This window comes from Poecilia latipinna, unplaced genomic scaffold (assembly GCF_001443285.1).
Source record: "Poecilia latipinna isolate Pla-1442-1.1 unplaced genomic scaffold, P_latipinna-1.0 Scaffold564, whole genome shotgun sequence".
NCBI lineage: Eukaryota > Metazoa > Chordata > Actinopteri > Cyprinodontiformes > Poeciliidae > Poecilia > Poecilia latipinna.
Window position 1 is genome coordinate 124,754 of NW_015113180.1, and position 9,327 is coordinate 134,080.

Below are 9,327 nucleotides of genomic sequence, written 5' to 3' on the forward strand. Positions count from 1 at the left end.
CTCTGCTGCTTGGTCGACTTTGTTGATTTGTCACTTTTTAGGCAGTGAAACGTCAGACTGGATCTGTCTGATATTTTGCATATCCTTTTATTTAAAAGGATTTACATAGTGGGCTTTATTTAAGGGATGTCAGACAGGAAAGTGGGTTGTAAGAGAGGGGGGGAAACTTCATGACTTTGTGTTGTACGTGTTTGCGAACGCCCTCAAATGTTTTTGAATTTCTTTCTTTATTTATTTTTATTTTTTTTATCTTTTGGTGTATCCCAGTTTATCAGACAGGTTCTCTTTTGGGGGATTTCTCAGTTCGAATGTTCCAGGCATCACTGTGGCTTTTGAAATTTAACTCAGAGCCATGCTAGCTTTAGATAAGTTTTCCCCTCAATAGATGACAATAATTTCAAAACTGCTTGAAATTATTGTTGATTTTCTTGAGTTAGTAAGATCAACTCCATTTTATACTTCACAAGGAATTCCTCATTTGGACTTCCAGCTGTGTAAAACTCACTCGCTTCGATTTCTAACCAGTCATGCAATATTTATAGATATTAGTGGAGATCACACATAAAATGATTTTACTTTTTTTTTTTTTTCTAGTAGTGTCAAAAACAACCTGCAAGAACTTGTTGCTTTTGCAGAGCATGTACAGACCTTATGGTCCACTTAAATCAGGTTTTTATTTATTTATTTTTTATTGGCCTCTCTTACATGTTGATCAAAGCATTTTGGCTGCTTCTTGATTCTTTCAGACCTTTCAATTCTGCATGCAGTGAATACATCAAAATACATCAATGTGTCTTTGTGTACAGAAACCTCTGTTGAGATCTGTACACCGCCCGTCTCCCGCTCTGGTGGTTCTTTTGAAAGTCAGCTTTAATTGAAGCTAAAAACATGCCTTTTGAACCTCTGAGCTCATTTCTTTATCGCTATACAGTCTTGGACAAGTGCAAGTTTTCTGGTAATATCTCTTGCTTTTTTTCCCATCAGTATGCAGCACCTTAACAGAACATTTGGGTTTTAATTACGTCCTTGAGAATAGAGAATTTATAGGTGCTTTTTATTATGTTCTAACATGCCTTGCTTGAAATGTATCTTTAAACGTAGCTTATTTCTTTGGAGGTGCGACAGAGGCCCTTGAGGTTTTCAAATAAAGCCAAATATTAATCTTTTTCTCTGTATTGCTGGTCAAAATATAATGAAATAAATCCATGTTAGTTTCCTATGCAGAAAAACCCACAAGTACAAGTCATTCCACTTCAATAATTGACGCATGTCCTCCTGGCACTTTTCAAAATTAAACTCCTAATTACGTTCCTCTGCACTTCGCGGGTCTCTGGTTAAAGCCGCTTCGGTGCAGGAGCAGCTTATGTATCCAGTCTTAGGGTCCATTCACACCAGCCATGTTTAGTTCACTTTAGCTGAACTCTACTTCTTTTGTTAAGAAATTCAGGCATGTCTGGGGAGGCGTGACTACACACTCAAACTCTGATATGAACCAAAATAACGAGCTCTGATCTGCTCGGTTCGGTTGAAGTGAACTCTGGTGTGGTTTAAATGAACGCCGAGCGGGCCAGAGGTCATTCCAAGAGCAGGAAGCGGACTAAAACAGGGGACGGAGGGATTTCTGGGTAAATAAACCCAACATAAACATGCGTTTCTAACTTTAGCAGTAGAAATGGCTTGTGGTCTTTTTCCAAAGACGAAAGGAGAAATTCTACATTTGCTAAAATGTAGGATTTATATTTTGTGAAGGAAGTTGTTTCCTTCAGCAATTCTTGGTGTAGCGCCCCCCACAGGCAAGGAGGTCAACAAGTTACTCAAAGGGCTCTGTAAGTTCAACACAGTGCAATATTATAGCTCAAAATGTATTAAATGTTGCGGTTTTGTTCCCAAATCCACCTCAATATACTGTACTTGCACGTGTAAAATCGTCCTTAAAGAGCTTGCACGTTTTTTTTTTTTCAAAACCTGTCTCTTGATATACAAATTGGCAGGTTTGTATATCAAGCCTGCAGCTGTGGAGGCTGAATAAAAAATGCCCCAAATTTCAGATTCCTAATTGCAAATAATTGTCATTTGGCTTCACAATTGAAAACTCTTTTATCACATAAAATACACTGTGATGTGATGAAGCAGAACACATTTAAGGGGTACAAATACTTTTGCAAATGTTTCAGTATTAATGTTATAAATATGATGCTACGTTTGTAAAGAAATGTATTTGTGGATTAATCACCAGATTTGAACATTTGTGTTGTTCATTAACGGTTGAACCAGTCAGTACTGGCTTAAAAAAATGAAAAGCATAAAACAGATACTCCGAAAAAAAAAAAAAAAAAAACTCGACACCTACCTGCATTCCTACACCACATTAAGACTGTTTCCTGTAATTTGTATACCAAGCTTGATCATTGCTGCAGTAATAATTCGGTATATAACAGGATTTTACAGAGAATGTTAACACTGTTGTCAGGACACAGGATCAGGCCACTGGTGTATATGTGTCACATCGTCACCCAAAAAGAGTCGGAGGAACTGAACTGCCCCACTAGTAAACTAGAAGATTGTGATTTATTGTTGTTATAACTGATATATCACTTTATATTCCAAACTGGAGCAGTTTGCTGTGAACAAAAACGAAGGGCTTGTTGACTTCATGGAGCAAATCAGCGAGATGTTTTCCTGCTGCTGGATTTTAATTTGGCTCTTGGAAAAATAAAAAATAAAAAAAAATGCCAACTACTTTTCAAACAGTTAATGCATTATTAGGGGCAGATGCATTAATTTTAGCCTGAGGATAGGACTGCTATTGATTTTTCAAATGATCAATTAACCAGTGTAATAGGTTATTGTTTTAGACCTCATTCCCAAAGGCCTGGTCATTAATCTCAATCAATAGTCCATAAGCATGACTTATAGAATTTCAGCTCCTACCACCCCAACCCATCTCCCCCACCTCCAGATACACTCAGTTAAATTTACACTAAAATGATTTTTTTTCTTTCTATTGCTAATATCTGTGGGTCAGCAGAGACGCATCTAATTCTAATGGGGATGTTGCTGATGGAAAATAGCTGTTCATTTTAACGCTATTCTTCTTCCTGTCAGACGTTTCTGATGCTTCTGAAACTCAGGAGGCGGGGAGATTGCTGTGCGTTTTCCTCCCTTTATTGGAACGTGTGCAGCTTCAGAATTATTTTCTCCTCTTATATTTTGTGCATTAAGTTGTGTATTTTAGCAAGTGCGCACACAGGAAGGAAAGATGGCAGCAAATATCCATTTGATATAAAATTAACTGACTCTGTAAAACTTGTAGACTCTGTAAATTCTTAGGATCCGACAGGGAGACATAAATTTTAATGTCTATCAAAAAAATAAATAAAAAAACCTTAGTAACTAGCTTCTTTGCTTTCTTTACTGTATGAATTTGTTGCAAATCTCCATCCAGTTCTGGGCTGATCGCAGCTTGTGAATAAATTCCAGTCTCAATGACGGAGTTCAAATTATTTGGAAAGTTTGACCTCATAAATATTCCCAATATTCAAATGGTAGTGAAAACTTGTGCACTGTTCGCACTCCCTTTGTTAGACTTTGGATCAGAAAAGTGTCCAAACTCCTGGCTCTGTCAAACTTGCTAATCATTAATTACCAAAAACAAATTTCTTTATGTGCAACATGCTGTTACTTTTCCCTCATAAATCTTCTGGAGGCAGAAAGCTGTAATTGTTTCTGCTTTCTTACAATAGCAATAACATTTAGCTGCGTAACATTAAAATGATGAGGACGTTTCACAAATGTTTGTAGAAGCACCCTTCAACCAAAGACATTCGATTTTTAAGCAGATGGGGCCGTGGAAGTGATTTGAACGCCGACATGTTGTTGTTTGGAGGGGAGTTTAATACTTTGGCGACATTATCCAGACAAACCGTAGCTCTAGACAACAAATTCCCAATCGAAACACGATCACTACCAGAGAGCTGCAGTTGCCCCACCCGCCACATTGCATGCAGTTACAGAATGCAATATGAAAAGCATTTCTGAACAAGCCCTTCTTTAACCTGAAACATAAAATTGGACTGTGGCACAGTGATACAGGAGGCTACAGACCTCCACGCGTCCATCCTGGGTTCCTCGGTACGTCGAACAAGTTGTCCAATAACTACTCAAAGCGTCTCTCTACAAGACACCCTCCCTCCAAGATGAGAATAACTTTGTTTCAAAATGACCAACAGGTAACAGCAAGGCTAAAGGTCTCTCACAATCCCTTGAGGCTAAACCTGAGTGAAGCTAACATCATTTTACTCCAATTTTTGCTTTGTAAAAAAATAAAAATAAAAACAGTACAGGACCTGAGAACCAGAGTCCCACCACTTCACCCCAGTCTGCGGCGCACAGAGGGGCGCCTGCGGCTATTTCATGTCATCTGTTATAGCTTAGCCTCTTCAAACATAACTAAATTACGCCGAGTTTGAACATACAGATGCAGATGTCTTACAAATAGCTCACATCGCATCAGTCTACTCCAATTAGACCATTGTTGTGCAAAGGGGCAGTTATTAGCAAGCCATTATAGGGAGGGCCTTTCATCCATCATAAAAGCCCGCTCTAATTGGGTTTGTAAGCTTTTACTCGACTGATCGAACAGGACGGCCATTAGTTCTCATCTTCAAAGCGAGCAGATCTGATTAGCATGTTTTGTCAGGGCTCTGCTGTGTTCATTTGAACCTGTACCCTGGTCTGCTCGCCGATATCCAGACACAGAACTTTGATACTGACGTTTTGACAGCCTTTCATTTCAAGCACCTGCAGGTTTTCATGCTGTTTAGGGAATTAAATTTGTCTGTTTCTCTTTTCTTTTCACCAGTTAAGATTCATGCGCAGTTTGGTGGAGTTAATCCATCCTTTTACTGCTGTTGTTTTTTTTTTTTGTTTTTTTCTGGTGTTATGTAAAATGCGGAGGCTTTTTAAAAGACATGCTCTATCCTAAAGCTCTAATATTTAACTAGCTAGTGGGCAAATATACTTATACTAGAGGCACTTCATCCAGTAATGCCTTCTACACAGGTTATAGTCTTCGTTTTTCTAATTTTCAGCCTGTGAGGATGTTGTAATTTGATAAGGTGGGTATTTGTGCCTCAGGGTGGTTCTGTACTTTTATTATTATGCTAAGTAATAAACTGTTTCAGTGGGTTGACTTGGACAAATTGTTATCAGTACAGAAAGGCCCCCTGGGGGAAAACAAAAAAAAAAAAAAGGACAACAAAAATCACAAGAGAAATATACTTTCCAATTCTGCTTTAGCTTTTTTTAATCTTCATATAAATTCTGCAGAAAGCTTCTCCCCCGGTTACTGAATACGGAGGGCTAGACCCACTAAACCATTAGCATACAGAACTTTAAGGCGAATGGGTTTTGAATGTTAATGGGAAAATATTTATTGTCCCGAGCTGCTTGATGCCCATTTCATGGTTTCGAGAAAAGACACAGGCCTGCGGAGGAAACCAAATACAGGCCGTCTCCTGGGAATTATCAAGGGAAGAATACTTTACAGAGTGTTGCCGACTTCCTGGGAGTGTTGTATTAAATTTAAAATCTTAGCCTTCTGTTTTCTTGTCTGCTTAACCTCTTCTCTGATTGATGTATGTTTTTCCTCTTCCTGTGTGGCTAATGAAGCCAATGAAATATTTCTGTCATGCTAAATGCCCATGCCCTCCTGGTTATTAATAGTGAGATAGTGAAGGGTTACCAGCTGTTTTCACAACGTTTTATCAATTTAGCATCAAAATCTACTCGTATGCAGGACTTTACAATCAAATATGCAGTGTGCACAATTATGTGGCAAACTTATATTTGAGGATTCTTTTTTACTATTCACCACCAACAATGCTCTCTGGTCGTAAATGTGCTATGAGTAACGTCCTGGCTTTCTTACAAGAACATCTAAATGCGCACGATTATCGGAAAAACTATTATCGGGGACAATTACTGTGCAACAAAAACGTAAAACACACATTTTCCCCCCCATCTCACTTTTGCTGAAGTAAGAATTATAAAGCAACCACTCAAACTTTCCAATTAACATTTATGACATTGAAAAAAAAAAAAAATGTGTGAATGCCAGATATAAGCACGCTGTTCATTTTAAATTTAAAAATGAGCAAATGATGAGAGCAGAAACTTTGGCCAGGAAAATGCTGTGCACTGAGAAGACCAGGCACTTCAGTGGTTTCAGCAGCTGTTTTACAGACATGCATTTCTGTATGTTACCAGAAATACATGCATTTCTATATGGAACTCTAAGCTTCCATTAAAAGTTATATAAATCTTTGTGTAATATATTTCTGTCTGAATATATCTTGTTACATCGTGGATACCTGTGGCATATAGTGAAGCCTATATACGTCCTTTCTTTTTTTTTTTTTTTTTTTTTTTTTTGCTTTTTAAACTTAGAGGGTGTTCAGGAGTGCTCGATCATACCTGAACAGCCTGTCAGTGATTCTAAGGTTGCACAGGATGTAACACAATATAAAACAAAAAGAAAACATGGGGACCAAAAACCAAAGGAAACGCAACGTTTCAATTATTTATTTTTCCTCTGGCTCTGGGCCTTACAAACACAACGAGAGTAAAAAGACTTCAGAGTTTCGAAGGCCAAAACACCGGTGACGACATATTCAGAGAGCACGTTTTCGACTGATAAGATAAAAAACAAAAAACAAAAAAAAAAGCAAGTTAATATTTCACGGTAAGAGAATTGGGAAAAGATTTGAAAACTGGCTGCTACATTTTACAAAAACCCAATTTGAAGACAGATACAAGTTTATCTGTTTGTCAGAGGGTGTGCAATATTCCTCCATTACAGAAAGGCTTCGGAAAACAAACAGACACGCAGCATTTCCAACAGATGAACAACAGACATTCTCACTTTTGCTAAGAGAGCGTAAAAGAGGATGTTCTGGAAACCAGATAAGATTTATTGCCTGTGGGGTGAAACCATGCTTTAATTCAATTAAAGTCTCCACTGTCTGCTCAGCAGCTCCTTACAATTACCTGCTCCATCTGCCCATTGTTCTGTGTCCAAATTAATAATCACCAGTCTGGGATTTTGCATCGTTTTGTGCTGGACACAAAGCCGCACGCAATCATGTAAAGATCTCCCCCAAATGCACTGCACCACGCCGGCGTTTCAAGCTGCTCACATTCACTGCAGAAGGTCGTCCCAACTCTATTGAGCAGACGAGGTCAATTACATGGTGCAACGATTCAGATGTTTTGGTAATGGTGTCACTGGGTGGTAGGTTTTAATTTACAGCCAGCAGGTCTTACTCATTCCTCGACAATAGTCTTCTTGTACGCTATAGAAATGTGGAAATGTAGTGTTGGGTTCGGGTGGCATGCAGGCAAAGCAGACCGCTTGCGTTCATGGTACTTTGCAGCAGACTGCATGCAAAGTAGCAGGTGATTGGATAGATGAATATTCCACACCTTTGTCTCCAAACTGTTTACTGAAACCTGCCACATTAGACCAATGTTGACGGACTGCTTCCGAATATTGAGAGTTCAAATTTTTAATGAAGCATAGTTCTGTTAGGTGATTATGGCTAACATGTAAACTTTCTTCAAACTTTTTTTTTTTTTTATTATTATCATTATTTCACATGCAAAGTAAGGGTTATGTTCCGTACGCGGTGAGTTCCACGCTGCTCACCGCCTTTCAAAGAGATCAGGCTCAGATAAAATGTCGACTGTGAAACACCAACAGGTAACTTCAGTCGGCATCTTGCTCCCGGAAAGTTGTGAGCGTGCCTAACATATCGGCGAATCTCTCCGAGTCCCGAGGCCGAGCCGTATTATTCAAAATCGTCACGGAAATGGTACATGTGGATCATTAGTTTCAAGCTCAAGGGGGGAGGAATTTTATCGGCGACGCCTATGAACTCGCCTCTCAGCTGCTTATTCAAGGCAGCATCTTATCTTTCTCAGCCACTTGGGCACAATATCTGAAAACCTATGTAAATTTTTCCCCGAGAAGACATGCATCAATATTTCCTCTGTATGGAGATACGGAGTGAATGCAAATCAGTTTTTGCTATGGAGATCTATATACGAGCCTCATACCAATGGCTCTGGTTCTTAAACTTGGTTAAAACTATTGTCTCACGTCAAATGAAATGACACGACTCTCTAACGACAGGAAGTGGAGTCTGTGATGGAGCACATTCAGCTTCTCCTAATTGGGATGCGAGTCAATGCAATCTGCTGGGTTTCCTCCGATAGAAACTTTTCAAACTACCTTGAACAATTAATTGAGCGTGACATGCTTGTTTGATAAGTAAGGTCAGTAAATGAACTGAAATGACTTTTAGGTAAGATGCCTCGAGACGACATTTGTTGCGCTGTAGAAATGAACTGGATTGAACTGAAACGAATGCTAAACGGCATCCTAAAGAAACACATCAAATGTTTTCCAAACGCTTTGAACCTTCTTCAAAAAAATTTTTTTTTTTTTTTACAAATTTTTTGCTTGTGCTATAATGCATATAATGCATATAATAAAGCAAACATTTACATGCAACTTTAGTAAAGTTAGATATTTTACTGGTGTGGAAGGGACATGATAGGTTGCAACCGTGGATTAGTTGTTTATAGTAGATTGTTTAGTTGTTTCTGCAATTATGAGGTTGTGGGCTCAAGTCCAGTTTCTCTCTATCACATGTTGATGTGTGTCTGGTGGAAGGCTCTTATCCAGAAAGGCCGTCCGTGTTGGTGTCTGAATGTGGCTGCGATTCGATGAATTCAGATCTTTAGTGGTCTCTGTCATTAGAAAACTGTTTCATGAATTCAACGGATTCACCACAGCAAAGCAACGCTGTCAAAAGTTACAATTTTCTGCGGCAAAACAGATTTAAAGTGTGTTTCAGTCGGCCAAGAAGTCTGTTTCTGATGGGTAACAAGACAAGCATTCTTCAAAAGGCTTGAAAACAAAGTCTAATGGTGGTTATTTTTGAAAAAAAAGAAATCTTCCAGTCATATTAAAATAAACTAACATAATATTTAATGGAAAAAGGCTGCAAAAGTTTTCTTACACGTTTTTAATTTTTTGGATTAAAAGTGTGTAAATTTATAGAAGGTAAAGGGGATCTTGAGTATAATTAAAGAAAAATAAAAAACGACGTATCCCAGTACATCTACCAATGAAATGCACTTCAACAGTTAATTCTTTGTGAAAAAAGCTTCCACCTGACAGCCTCTGCATGTATTTGCTTTCGAGCTTTTTTTTTTCCGTGTCTTTTTTTGTTTTTTGATTACAACATGTCGTCTTTCTGCAAC